The sequence below is a fragment of the Rhinoraja longicauda genome, chromosome 9, assembly GCF_053455715.1.
Source record: "Rhinoraja longicauda isolate Sanriku21f chromosome 9, sRhiLon1.1, whole genome shotgun sequence".
In the NCBI taxonomy this organism is placed as follows: domain Eukaryota; kingdom Metazoa; phylum Chordata; class Chondrichthyes; order Rajiformes; family Arhynchobatidae; genus Rhinoraja; species Rhinoraja longicauda.
The window spans coordinates 28106263-28121236 of record NC_135961.1 but is presented as its reverse complement, the minus strand read 5'-3'; positions in this window follow the sequence as shown (position 1 = coordinate 28121236).

The window sequence follows — 14974 nt, the reverse complement described above, 5'->3', positions numbered from 1 at the left end:
GAAATATTCATCAGAAAACACGTGTTACTTTGACAAAACTGGAATGTGTGAACCTTCTGCAAATTATGCATATCGTTGGTTTGGCAAATGCAATTATTTATTATTTAATACATCTTTATTGCTGATCAAGCTTTGATCACATTTTTATTAATAACTTACGGTTTGATGAAATGTATTTTGGAATTTTCCAATTCTGACAGGAATATTATTTCCCCATCTCTCTTAATGATCGATTTTTTTTTTGTTCCGTCCAATTCTTTGAAATTAACTTTCTTTGCATTATGCTAGCAATAATTATTTTCAATTAAATACTGCTTTGACGCAACTCATAATAATACTGTATTTTTGCCGTAGCTGTTCCAAACACTTCTGTTTTGTTTAATAGCTTCACCATTTTCTTTGCATTTCAAATCGAATGTTTCGCAAGTGCTGTAAATTTCTAACACATCGTTTGTGCAAATGCTGAGTTATTCGGATGAATTAACACTGGCCATGATTGGGGTTCGTGTTTGCACCAGAAAACGTCTTTCTCCCTCTGAGAAGAATATTTAGGGCCCTCGAGCACCTTCTGCTCAATGATTCCTCATTCAGATTGCCCCAGTGCGACATAACTTATCTCTCTATGAATGATCATTGATAAATTGCTGAGTAGTCCCTCACATTGGCCCCTATCTCGACTATTCTGTCGGACTAACTTCAGTACATTACATAAATCTATCAGGATGTGCTTCCGCGCAACAATTGGACATGACTTAACAGAATAAATGAAGTGTTGTGCACAGTAAATCTGTTCTTTCTCTCTGTCGAAAGAAGATTGATGTTTCATTATGTGGTACAATCGCGGGTTGAAATCCGTCATCACAACCACCACATTTGTATGTGTAGGAAGGAACTGCAGATGCTGGTTTAGACCGAAGATAGACACAAAATACTGGAGTAACACAGCGGGACAGCCAGCATCTCTGGAGAGAAGGAATCTCTCCAGCGATGCTGCCTGTCCCGCTGAGTTACTCCAGCATTTTTGCCTATCTTCGCTACATTTCTATAGCACATTCAGCAATATTCATGGCCAAAGGAACGCAGCCTAATACATTTAAAAAAAAACCGGTGCAGGTTTCAAGGTGTATCTTCATGTGGAGAATGTGGAGGAAAAAACTCGGTGAATTATGTTACCGCGTCCAGTTTCGAAAGTTGATTGTTTCCGTCTCAATTAATACTGTGAGATCAATTGTGTTGCACTAATGTGCAACTCAATTCCCACCATACCCCCCACAAAACAAAACAAGTGTTTCGTCCCGTTTCTTGCGGACCCGGCCTGCGATTATTTCCAGCGCAGACTGACGAGCGTAACAGGACTCTTCAATACACACGCCCTGAATTTCTTGCTCCACGGTCGGAATTTTTTCAATCTCTGTGCATTTACCAAAACTAATCGCTTCAGAATGGCATTTTGCCCTTTCACTTTTATTGGCACAGCTGAGGCGCAACCAAAATCCAAACAACGGCATCATTTGCAGCACTACATGCAATACACGTATTTTGGACCTTTATGGACAAACATGACGACTACGTCCAAGCATTTCTACGTAACGCAGCAGGAAATAATTTGTATTTTTCTTAATCGTGGAAGTGACTACACAACCCTCGCACACTGAGAAAGAAGAGAGACCCCACAAGTTTTGTTTTAATATTCATTAATATTCATTAATAGAGAAGCCAATGCCAATGTTTTTTTCTGAACGTGTTTTTGTTGACGCAGATCAGAAGTGGATGAAATTCCACAATAAACTCACATGGCGAGCAAACTAGCTTCGACATTCATTTCCTAATCCATCTTCTTGCTCACACATTATCGCCCAATTACAAACATTGGATTTGCCTGGTGATTCCTGCAAATGTCAGTTCAGTTTAGTTTATGGAAATCACACTTACTTGGGAAGAAGGCAGGAGAATGGGGTTAGGAAGGAGATAGATTAGCCACGATTGAATGGCGGAGCAGACTTGGTGGGCCGAATGGCCTAATTCTGCTCCTATCACTTCTTTATGACTTTATGACTTAAGACGGCATTCTTGAGAATGGTGTTACCTGAAGTGCCCCGAACCTCATGCACGGGACCGATTGTGTTCTCAATCTGTCGCTGTCTCACATCTAATGATAGGATAGACATTCAGACCCCACTCGCAGAAGCCATTTTGATCGTATCCATATTAATAGAGATCTTATTTACAACCTGATCCCATCTGGGTTTATACACAGGTCTATTCCGGTCTGCTGCGAGATAAGTTTACTCATTTTTCTTCCGGCGAGGAGAAATCAAAATAACAACGCATTATGTCATCGGGGATATTCTGCTGCAAACTCATAACTAAATTTATTTGAAATTCAAATGTGAAGTTTGTTAATCAAAGTATAAATTCAAACCATTAATTTCGCAATAAAATTGGATTCGCCACGCGATTAATTGAGAATCGTACCTTATTGTCCACCTGTATCTGCTTCCACGTGGGAAAAGTTGATTTCAAAGAACAAGATGTTACAGTCATTTTGAATAATGAGTTATGGTAGAATTAATGTGACATTTTCAGCACCTTTGCCTCTTTCATGATGTATGTCATGTTGTATTTACGATCAAAATTCCAGTAACTGATACTGCGTGTGTACACGCACACGCACATGTGTAGAAAGGATCTGCAATATGCAAAAAGGGTTCCGTCCCGAAACGTCACCTATTCCTTTTCTCCTGAGATGCTGCCTGACCCGCCGAGTTACATACACGCACTCACACACACACACATATACACACACACACACACACGTGTGTGTGTGTGTGTGTGTGTGTGTGTGTGTGTGTAGATCGGCGGGTCAGTTAAAAAAAAATTAAAAGGTCCTATGTGTATATATATATATATGATTTTTTCCCCTTCATATAATATATGTGTGTGTGTAAAGATATATCTCCAAAGATAGATTCAAATTGCATGTTTAAGATGCGGTATCGTTTGGAAACCGTAGGAGAACTCAAGATTAGCACAGATTATTTTTGTACCATTTTTCGTATAATCCTGCCACTTCCGTTTAGTTTGCGAAACTATTCCAAACAGTGTGGATTTAAATGTCCAAGAGTGTAGAGTCCCTGTGATCCCCAGATCATCCTGCAGAAAGATGGCGTTACCAGCTGGAATCTACAGGCAGTGATTTGTGCAAGAAGAAAATTCATTTTCCAAAAACAATAAGGAACAATATATGTAAGAAGCATGAAATAATCTCTGTTCCGTCTCCATAGCTGCTGTCTGGCCTGGTAAGTATTTCCAACATGGTCTATTTTAATTTTATATTTGCGTTAAGAGACCGTGTTTGGCGCAAGGAGTTTAAAACGTGCTATCCATTCGTGTGGAAGTTTTTTCTATGCGAACCCACCTAAGTAACATATAATGAACGCTATTCCCAAAATCTCCCAGGACTCACATGATATAAAGAGCTGCAGAGGCTGGAAATCTGAAACAAAACCAGGAAATGCTGGAAAACACTCATCAGGTCATGCGGCATCCTTGAATGTCAGAGGTTATGGGGGGGGGGGGGGGGGGGGAGGCAGGAGAATGGGTTTGAGGGGGAAAGATAGATCAGGCATGATTGAATGGCAAGTAGACTTGACAGGCCAAATGGCCTAATTCTGCTCCTATCACGAATGAACATGAAAAAAGGAATCACTCTACGTTTCGAGTCTTCGTCAGCATTTCGCCAGAGTGGCTGGCCTCTGGTCCGCTGTAACAAACAGCTCAATGCGAATTGCACACAAGTATCTGGATCTGAGATACATTTGCTGTGATCACATGGTTGCAAGGGAAAGGTGGAGAATTTTTGGGGAAGAAACAAAACATGCGAGTTGGATGCCGATATCGATTGTGCAAAACCAGGTTTGTAACGGCCAAAGTCTTGAAGGTGTAAATTCCTGACAACTCTTTAAACACCAAGACAACTCATGAACCCAATGTGCACACACTAAACCATCGGGGCAACTCATAAACAAAACGAGACAACTCATGAACCCGATGAACAACTTAACCACGAGGCCAAATCATGAACCCAAAGTGCAACTTATTAACCACCGGTGTAGGAAGGAACTGCAGATCCTGGTTTAAACAGAAGATAGACACAAAATGTTGGACTAACTCAGCGGGCCAGGCAGTATCTCTGGAGAGAAGGAATGGGTGACGTTTCGGGTCGAGATCCTTCTTCACCACCGGGCCAACTCGGAACCAAACGGGCCACTCGTGAATCAAAGGTGCAACTCATTTACTTATTTTGGGGAGTTGATCTTTGAGCGAATCTAGTAACAAATCACTGCCGCTTCATTTGACAGATGTATTAAAAAAAAGCAGAGTAAATCTAACTCTTGCACTGGACTTCTTGACAGCATGCCCCCATCCCCTTGCACCAACGCACACACACACACACACACACACAAACACACAAACACAGACACACGCACAAACACACGCACACACACACACACACACGCACACACAACACACAACACAGACACACACACACACACACACACACATACAACACAGGCACACACACACACACACACACAGACACACACACACACACAACACAGACACACAAACACACACACATACACACACACACAACACAGGCACACACACACACACACAACACAGACACACACACACACATACAACACAGGCACACACACACACACACACATACAACACAGGCACACACACACACACACACACACAGACACACACACACACACAACACAGACAGAGACACAGACACAGACACACACACACACAACACAGGCACACACACACACACACACACACAACACAGACACACACACACACACACAACACAGACGCACGCACAAACACACGCACACACACACACACACACACACACACAACACAGGCACACACACACACACACACACAACACAGACACACGCACACACACAACACAGACACACGCACACACACGCACACACACACACACACATCAATTGCCAGATTATGACAGGAAATTGCGACAATGACACTAATTATTCTGGTCCCCATAATCAAAACACAATTTTGTGCCTCGGTTATGATTTATTCATGATGTGGTGAATGTGTTGGAAAGGGATGACTGTGCCCCGGTACAGCCATGTTCAAAGGTATTTTGCGGTAATTCTCGTGAATTGTTAATTGTGAATTGTGAATTGTTAGGCAACACACATCAAATGTGGATTCTTCTGTTCCGAAAAATGCAATAAATCTGTTTTGGATTGAGCCGCCAGGCGCGTTCCCATCTTCTAAAGTCAGATAACTTTCCAGAACCCAAGCTATTAACGAAAAACAATGCACTTAGCACAAGAAAATGCTTTCATTTTAAGCGTATATACTTTCCAGTGAGTTAAAAGCCGAACTCTTTCGCCCGTCTTTAATATGACAACATTAAAATTCTACGGTCGAAAGCTGTTTCAACGTGTACTTTGGTGATGTTGCAAAGGGGCCTTTGAACATGAGACATGGACAAATAGATTTATAATTTGAGAAGTAATCTCTGTCACGGCGGTCAGTTAGGTTATTTTAGGGCTAGGTATTCACACGGGTTACTGCAAAATAACATTACGCCCGCACTTTTTGCCTCAGTGCAATGTCATGAGATGACGAGATCACCCATTCAATGTTACTTCTGAATCCAGTTTTACAAAAATCTGGTTTTATCTATTTTTAAAATTCGCTCCCCATTTGTCCGTTTCGAAACATAATTTGGAAACACTTGAACAATAGAAATATGCCAGATTACGAACTACCGAATGTTTTAATCGGTATTTGGAGACCTTTTAAGAACTGGTATTGATTTCACGATATCACCATGCTTCAAACTACAATTATATAACTTTTTCCCCCCCATCACAACTCACCTCCATTCAAAACATAAATATCACCAAAGTTACAGGAATGTATATTCTATTGAACCTCGCAATGAAAGGACGGTGGGTTTCAAATAACGGAGTTACCCTTGTACTTCAGCGTACTTGCTCAAAAGTTTACAACCGAACTGAACTAAAATATGGATTGTATATCAAACATGCATGTTACAAGCACTAACCAACCATTTACAGATAGCTGAAAGATATGCAGCAGCAGCTCCTGGAAAGCGAGCGTTAATTAGTTCCGTATCAGAGTGAAGTTCTTGCCGATAGTAATAATTTGATTCGGAATAGTTTAAATCTACCGAGTCGCATTTTAGTTTACACACGCCGCCTCTACACTAACACACATGTATTCACATGTTGTTTCCCCAATATATCACCGGTTGCATCGTTCTCTAGGTGTTTTGGCCACCCTGAGTCTGAACGGCGCTGTTATACAGAGCAAGTCTTTATTTCTATTTCTCCTTGTGAGAATTGTATTTCCCCCTGATCATCTTCAGTAAATAGACATGCGGGGGAGGGGGTCTAATAATGTTCACTTGTTGCCTAATCGCTTTCCAAATATTGGAACGTGAAATTATATTTTATCTACAGCTTCATGTCAGATCTTCACAATGCCTACCGGACCAAGGTTAAAAATAAGCCTTTCGCTGCTTGGACGCGGACGGTTCACTGCAGAAAATGACTATTTGTTTATCAGATAAGTGGGAGATGCAGAATTAGTTCGGATACACAGTGGGATATTGCTTAAAGTTGTATATGTGTGTTGGTAGAGCGAGATCTGGGTGCCCCGAAACTACACTGGTTTGTTCCGCGCCGAGCCGATTGTACCGCCTTCACCGTTTGTAACACCTTTTCCCACGGACACTCAGAGCAAGCTCAGAAACGGCTTCTCTTTTGTCCGTTTTCAGGCGAGCCGACAATGTGGAGAGGTAGGGTTACGCCAGTTTTGTCTGTAATGGATATTTGTCACCGAACCAGCCGAATTCCTGGAGACCAAACACCACTAAGGTAGCTCGTTCTACCTGTTTAGCTTAAATTCAAACAAATTAAATTCCTCCCACCCCCACCCCCACCCCCACCACCCCTCGGAGAGAACAGCGAGGGTTCTTTGTTCTTGTTCCGAATTGTGTAAGAGTTGAAGTAAGTGCCTTTTCCACGCGCGACTCAAGCGGTGACCTGATCTCTCTGGGAAAAGGAAAAGTTCAAAATGCATTGCTCTTGCATTCGAAGGTACAGCTTCCAGACAAAGGGACACACAAAATACAATGCAACCTCGCCCATGCAAATAGAGAAGTCCAAAGTCAACCAAACCATTAGAGCACAGCTTTGATGACTCAAATTCGCACTTTATTGGTCACTTTTTTTAGAGAGCTTTTACTGTAATTGTCACTGTGTCAAGATCTCAGACATTAGTGACGCCTGGTCCGGGTGGAAGCAGGGACGTTTCAGTGAGTTTAAATGGTATTTTTGTTAAGCTAAAATTGGACACTCAAACGGATTGAAATGGGTGGAAAGGTTTTTAATATCACATTCAGGAACTTCTGCAATGAGATTTAGTGAGAACTTCCTGACGGTGGCTGAATCTTTTTTGGAGCGAATGCCATTTTCGGCAGAAGAACAAGAGGAAGAAGGCAGCGTACCCCAGTATAACCGAATGTGTGCTTGGGGCTTTCGTTATTACCTCATGAAATGCCAGGATTTATAGTTTCGCCTTCTTTTCAAAGCGTGTGCACGCCGGATCGTTTACACGATGGCAAATTTCCGACAGAGAAATCCACTCTTGTTATCCGTCGTGTCTGTTTAATCAATTACCGGGACTTCTCGCCGCTCGCCACAATCTGTTCTGCTAAAATATCCTGCAGTGATTTTAGGACTTGCCAGCACCAGTTTAAGGTTACGGCAGCAAGGACTTTAGCAGGTGAAAAGTGTCAAAAATTTCACAACGCAGACTCCGGAAATGATTGGAGTGTGATGCTACAGAATAAACGTTGTACATCTGGTTTGTTCATCTGTTTAAAGCATACAAAACAAAACCCTGAAAGGTGCGGTTTATGTTCTATGCTTTGTGGCCAGAATGCGTTTCAGCCGTGGATTCTTCGCTCTATATTTTGGACGAGTCTTCGTTTTCTTTATTAAAAGAACAAGTGTCTCATTCTGTTAGTTGCTATTATACATTTGTCATGCCACCGCAATGAAATCACTGTCTGGATTCGAAAAATATCACTTTGCCTCAAGGGTATCTTCGAAAGCGAAATAAAAATAATATGTAGATATACATATTTGGGTAGGATTACATTGGTGGCGGTGTATATTTGCTTGCGGTAAAATGTGTGTGTTTGCGACAATATGAGTGAGTAAAGAACATTGTGTATGAAAACGTGTGAGGGAGTGAGTGGAAGAAAAAAACGCGCGAATGTGCACTTTTAAGAAATATGTGTGAGAGTGAATTTGGCGAGAGCTAAATCATATCATATCATATATATACAGCCGGAAACAGGCCTTTTCGGCCCTCCAAGTCCGTGCCGCCCAGTGATCCCCGTACATTAACACTATCCTACACCCACTAGGGACAATTTTTACAATTTTTACATTTACCCAGCCAATTAACCTACATACCTGTACGTCTTTGGAGTGTGGGAGGAAACCGAAGATCTCGGAGAAAACCCACGCAGGTCACGGGGAGAACGTACAAACTCCTTACAGTGCAGCGCCCGTAGTCAGGATCGAACCTGAGTCTCCGGCGCTGCATTCGCTGTAAAGCAGCAACTCTACCGCTGCGCTACCGTGCAAATATCTGAGAGAATGCATCAGAATGTACCCGTGTCAGCATTTCAGCATTTTCTTCCACTTCTTAGCAGTGTAGGATCAGTCTGTGGGGAGAATTGGTGCGTAATTAGTTGAAGGAAAAGGATTTTGACCTGGTAAATTGTGTTTTGGTATGAAAGCAGACCATCAAGGGTATGCGAGAGAGTGATTGAAACACCATAAGCAAATATTTGTGAAAAGATAAGCATGGGTGATGTGATCCTGGCAGTGTAAGCCAGCCAAAGTAAGGAAGAGTCAGATAGTTGCTTCAATCACTCCAACCAGCTAGACAAAGTTGTGCAAAGTTGCACTTTCAACATTTCTGAACCGCATTTGTAAACACTTTTGAAATCCATCAAGGTTTCTCATCCATGCCCTCCAGAGGTGCCGTCTGACCTGTTCACTTATCCGGCAATTTATTTCCCATGCAAGATTTCTCATTCTACTGCCTCTGCTCAGAAATCTACTAATACGATTAAAAAATCTCTAATCACTAACGAGGAATTTTTCATTGTCTTCACTTTGCTAACATTGTGCTTAAATTCTGTATAGGACAGAAAAAGATTTTCCAGACCATTTACTATTTTAAGTACATCTGCTTATTCCCCACTCCCCCCCAGTTCAACTCCTCTTCAATCTCCTTTCCAGAGGGTAATCAGTCTTACTTCATACATCATTCTGTTAAATTCTGGGATCAACTATACCTTCGAATAACCAAATATCCTCTTTGAATAAGATCAAACCTGAACACAATATTCCAGATGTGGTGCCATCTGAGCCAAATAAAGTTTTAGAATGAAAACTCTGTCTTCATATGTTTGTTCTTCTTCAGCATTTCAGCATTTTCTTCCACTTCTTAGCAGTGTAGGATCAGTCTGTGGGGAGAATTGGTGAGTAATTAGTTGAAGGAAAAGGATTTTGATCTGGTAAATTGTGTTTATTCAATGATGGTGCAGCAGTTAAGGGCTGTGGTGCAATCTGGAAATCAGAGTTCAATTCCTAATCTGGCAGTTGAGGAATATTTGAACCATTTGTTTCTATCTTCACAGATGTTGCTTAATTTGCACTGTCGATGGCGTTTTCTATTTTTTTAATTTCAGGTTTCCAGTATGTGCTGTTATTTATTTCTCTTTTTGACCCCATTATGTTGATCCTCGTGATTTGTTTTCAAACACACTATCCAGGTTGCTTTTGTAAGGCTTATGTTTGCAATCTAATGGCACATTCTTCTAAAAGATTGGAGATTCGTTCGCCAATTCCCGATCTTCAGCAATTTGGCAATGGTCCGGTGAATTCCAAGAACCATTCACAAGAGGTTTACAATTATTTAAGACAATTTCTTCACAATCCTGGAATTAAATTTATTTGTACAAGGAACGTTGTGTATCTTGAGCTCTGCACTGTTTTTTTCTGTGAATACTGTTGACGGCAGACATGCAATTTAGAAGTTTCTCTTTATTTTGGGAGCCCAGAACTAAAGTTGCACCATCTTACCATTAGAGATAAGCCACTTTGAAGAGAAATAGGAAGTATTTTTTTGCTATGGTGGTCCCTCCCATTAAATATGTAGATGTTGAGCCAATAAAAATATTTTAAATTGCCACATTTTAGATGGTGAAGCAGCAAATTGAGCAATGGGATTGCTGTTGGGCATTTGAAGCAGGAACTCCTATGTTTGGTTTGGTTAGGTTTGGGTCTTTATTTCAATGGCTTGCATAACCTGAACTGCACTGAACTGTTGTCCTACATGGAAATGTAGCAAAGATTACAGTTGGAGGCTGAAAAGGCCTTATGGAGAGGAGAGTGAAGGAGAAGCGGAACAAATTAGAGCACAATGTTTTGCAGCCATAAAGGACAAAGATCAGCCGGTACAACCATCATTTTCCATGACTAGTTCAATCCCCTTCTCTGAAAAGTGAAACATAACTCTTTATATTAAAGGACCATTCCCTTAGCTCTACATTAAAGAATGCTAAAGTAATTCAGCCAATTTCTATTTGAAAAACAGACTGAAATGCAGGCTTTTAACTTGATCTGCAAGAACACGTTGCCAAATGTGTTAAAGGTGATTAAAATAATGCCAACCAAATAATTGCCTTAAACCTATTTATAACTCAACATCAATAGATACTCAAAAAACAATAAAATGTAGATGAAATGTGTAAGAAGGAATTGCAGATGCTGGTTTACACCGAAGATTGACACAAAATGCCGGGGTAACTCAGCAGGACAGGCAGCATCTCTGGAGAGAAGGAATGGGTGACAATTCGGGTTGAGATCCTTCTTCAGACAGTCAGAGGAGAGGAAAACTGGAGATATGGAAGGGTACAAAGAGAATGTGAGGTGTGAAAACGACAGATCAAAGTAAACGCTGATCGTGGAAATGTGGTAAGGTTCATTGTTGGCTGAAGGGAAAGTGACAATGAGGCATACAAACAGTGAAATTAACCAGGAAGACAGTGAAATTAGTCAGAGAATTAGGGTGGGAGGGGGGAAAGCAAGGGTTACATGAAGTTGGAGAAATCAATGTTCATACTGTTGGGTTGTAAGCTGTCCAAGTAAAATATCACATGCTATTCCTACAATTTGCATTTGGCCTCACTCTGACAGTGGAGGAGGCCCAGGACAGAAAGGTCGGTATGGAAATGAGAGGGGGAGTTAAAGTGTTTAGCAACCAGCAGATCACTGAGCGAAGTTGTTCAGCGAAAAGATCGCAAAGTCTGCGCTTGGTCTGGCCGATATATAGGAGTCCACACCTGGAGCAGCGGACACAGTAGATGAGGTTGGAGGAGGTGCAAATGAACCCCTATCTCACCTGAAAGGACTACTGGGTCCTTGGACGGAGTCGAGGGAGGAGGTATTGCATCTCCTGCGATTGCAGGGGAAAGCACCTGGGAAGGGGGTGGTTTGGGTGGGAAGAGATGAGTTAACCAGGGAGTTGGTTCTTTGAAGAAGTAAATAGCCAGACAGAGAAAGGAGAGTCAGTAGATGTTGTCTACTTGGATTTTCAGAAAGCCTTTGATAAGGTGCCACACATGAGGCCGCTAAGGAAGATGGGAGCCCACAGTATCAAAGGGCAGATATTAGCATGGACAGCTGGTTGGCTGGATGGCAGAAGACAAAGTGTGGCAATAAAGAGGGCTTTTTCTGGTTGGCTGCCTGCGACTAGCGGAGTTCTGATAATGATTAATTATATTAATGATTTGGACGAGGGGATTGAAGGCTTTGTGGCCAAGTTTGCGGATGAAGACAGGAGAATGGGGTTCTGAAGGAGAGATAGATAACTAATGATTGAATGACAGATTAGATTTGATGCGCCGAATGGCCTAATTCTACTCCTATCCCTTATGACCTTATGACCTTTATGTTGTGGAGGAACGGTGTTTGTGGAAAGCGTAAAAGGGTGGAGATGGGAAGATGTGGCTGGTGGCGAAAAGGTCAAAGGATTATGTGCTGTGTGCAATGGTTGATGGGATGAAAGGTGAGGACAAGGGGGACTCTGTCCCTGTTGTAACTGGGGGGAGAGCGACCAGGACCAGAGCTGCGTGATATCGAGAAAACCCGTGTGAGGGGCTCATCTATGACAGAAGAGGGGAACCCCCATTCCGTTAAGAATGAGGACATCTCGGATATCCTGGTATGGAACACCTCATCCTGGGTGCTGGTGCAGCATTGGCAGAGCAATTGGGAGTAGTGGGTAGTCTTTGCAGGAGGCAGGGTGGGAAGAAGTGTAGTCTAGACAGGCGTGGGAGTCAGTAGGTTTATAATAGATGTCAGTCGATAGTCTATCTCCTGTGATGGAGATGGTGAGATCAACAAACTGTAGGGAGATGTTGGAGATGGTCTAAGTGAACTTGAGTGCAGGATGGAAATTGGTAATGAAGTTAATGAAGTAAATGAATTCTGCATGGGTGCAGGAGGTATCACCGATGCAGTCGTCAATGTAGCGGAGATAGAGTTCAGGGATAGGGCCAGTGTACATCTGGAACAGGGATTATTTGATGTACCTGACAAAGAAGCAGGCATAGCTGGGGCCCATATGTGTCCATGGCTATACAATAGATTTGGAGGAAGCGGGAGGAGTTGAAGGAGAAGTTGTTGTCAGTAAGGACCAGTTCCTCTCGGCTGAGGAGAGTGTTTGGAGAGGGAAATTGGCTGGTTCTGCAGTCGAGGAAGAAATGAAGGGCTTTAAGACTTTCCTGGTGGGGATGGAGGTGCAGAGTGACTAAATGTCCCATTTTACCCATAAAATGCAGGTGCTGGAAGTATGAAATAAAAGCAGTAAATACGTGAAATCCACACCAGGTCAGGCAGCATCTGTGGTGAGAGACTCATAGTTAACAACCTTTTGCACACAATGCTTAAGTTTGGTTTTAATGCTAGCATGATCTTCATGCTCTTTTATTCTGTAAACATAGTCACAGAGTGCTGGAGAAACTCAGCAGGTCAGACAGCAGCTCGGGAGAAAAAAGATGGGTGACATTTCAGGTCAGGACCCTTCTTCAGACTGAAAATAGGGATGGGGGGGGGGTAGATGAAGGGGTGGACAAAGACCATGACCATTCAAGGCCAGTCCACATGACCTCAGGCAGGGCGGTGCCTTGAAGGTTCAACGTTGGCTAGGTAAGGTGTGATCTCAACAGAAACAATGTGGAGAATTGCATAACTGGTAAAATGACTAGGGTGGAGGGAGGGAGGAAGGGAGGGGAGTGTAAGATGAAGTTACTTAAAATTAGAGATTTCAATGTTCATGCCGCTGGGTTATAAGCTACTGGAGCAAATTATAAAGAGTTGTTCCATGTGTGTGGCCTCACTATGGCAATGGAGGAGGCCGAAGATGGAAAGGTCAGTATGGGAATGGGAATGGGAAGGGGAGTTGAAATGGCTGGCAACTGGGAGATCCCATAGCCTGTTTCCATACGGTATCTTGAAAGTCTAAATTCTAAAGACTAAGATGCGGTAATCTTGAAAATTAAGCTATAAATGAACCGGTTGAGTATTTCTTTTTCCAGGTTATTTATGGAAGGAAGTGTGATTGGCAACAGGAGGGGAGATTGTGGTGCAAAATAAGACAGGGAAGTGATCAGAAATGGCTGCATCTGTGTTTGACAGAATGAGAGTAGCAAGACTACAGAGCTGACAGAGTAAATGGGAAGCCTGTGAATTGAGGGAGGGTATTTTTTTGTGGATGGAGACAGTCGACCCTTCAGTCTGAATACAGCTCCCAACCAGAAACATCACCTGTCCTTTTTCTCCAGAGATGCAGCCTTACCCCCTGAGTTACTCCAGTACTTTGTGTATACCTTTGGTATAAACCAGCATCTGCAGTTCTTTGTTTTGACATTTGGCCTGAGAAATGGAGATTGATTCAGCTATGGGAATTATGTGTAATGTTTGAAAATAATTGGCTACTTGTAATGTGAGCTATGTAACTGATTGGTCATTCAAAGCCATTAACTTATCAGTTCTTAAAGTTACCTCAATAATTTTTATCTTCAAAAGTTCAGTCACTGCTATCATCAACAATCGATATTCATTAGCCCTGATTTATGGCGATCTATTGAATTGCCTGTTTAATCCTTGCCGCACGTTTAGTTGAATGACTCCATAAATCATTGCAGTACCTCACAACCTTTAGGTAAAAATTGCTCATGCACCAACTTGTAACTTTTACCTTGTCATTTAATAGTGCAGCATGGGTAGGAAACTGGCTTAAAAAAGAGAGTAAGAGGTGATAAACAGTTATTTTTCAGACCATGGTATGGTAGACTATGGTGTTTACCTATGATCTGTGCTGGCTCTACTATTTTCTTATCTCATAAATGTTAATGACTTCGACTAGGGTTGGCAGGGAAACGTTCAAGTTTGTAGATGATGGAATGCTTGGAACAATGGTAAATGGCAAACAGAGTAGGAGCTGACTTCAGAAGGAAATGCTTAGGTCTGCTAAAGGGTTAAGGAAATGATGGGTGAAATATAACACAGAGAAGTGTGCAATAATACACATTTGCAGAATGAAAAAGAAGAAATGGTGTGTAGTTATTAAAGTGCGTACATCCATTGGCCATGTTGAGAGTGCTTGGTATTTGAAGTATTTGAAGCTTTGAAATTTACAAACAGAGGCAGTGAATACAAAACAGAGCAGTTATTTTGAATCTGTACAAAACGCTGGCAAATGCACAACAGGAATATACTGTCCAGTTTTAATCTCCCAAGGA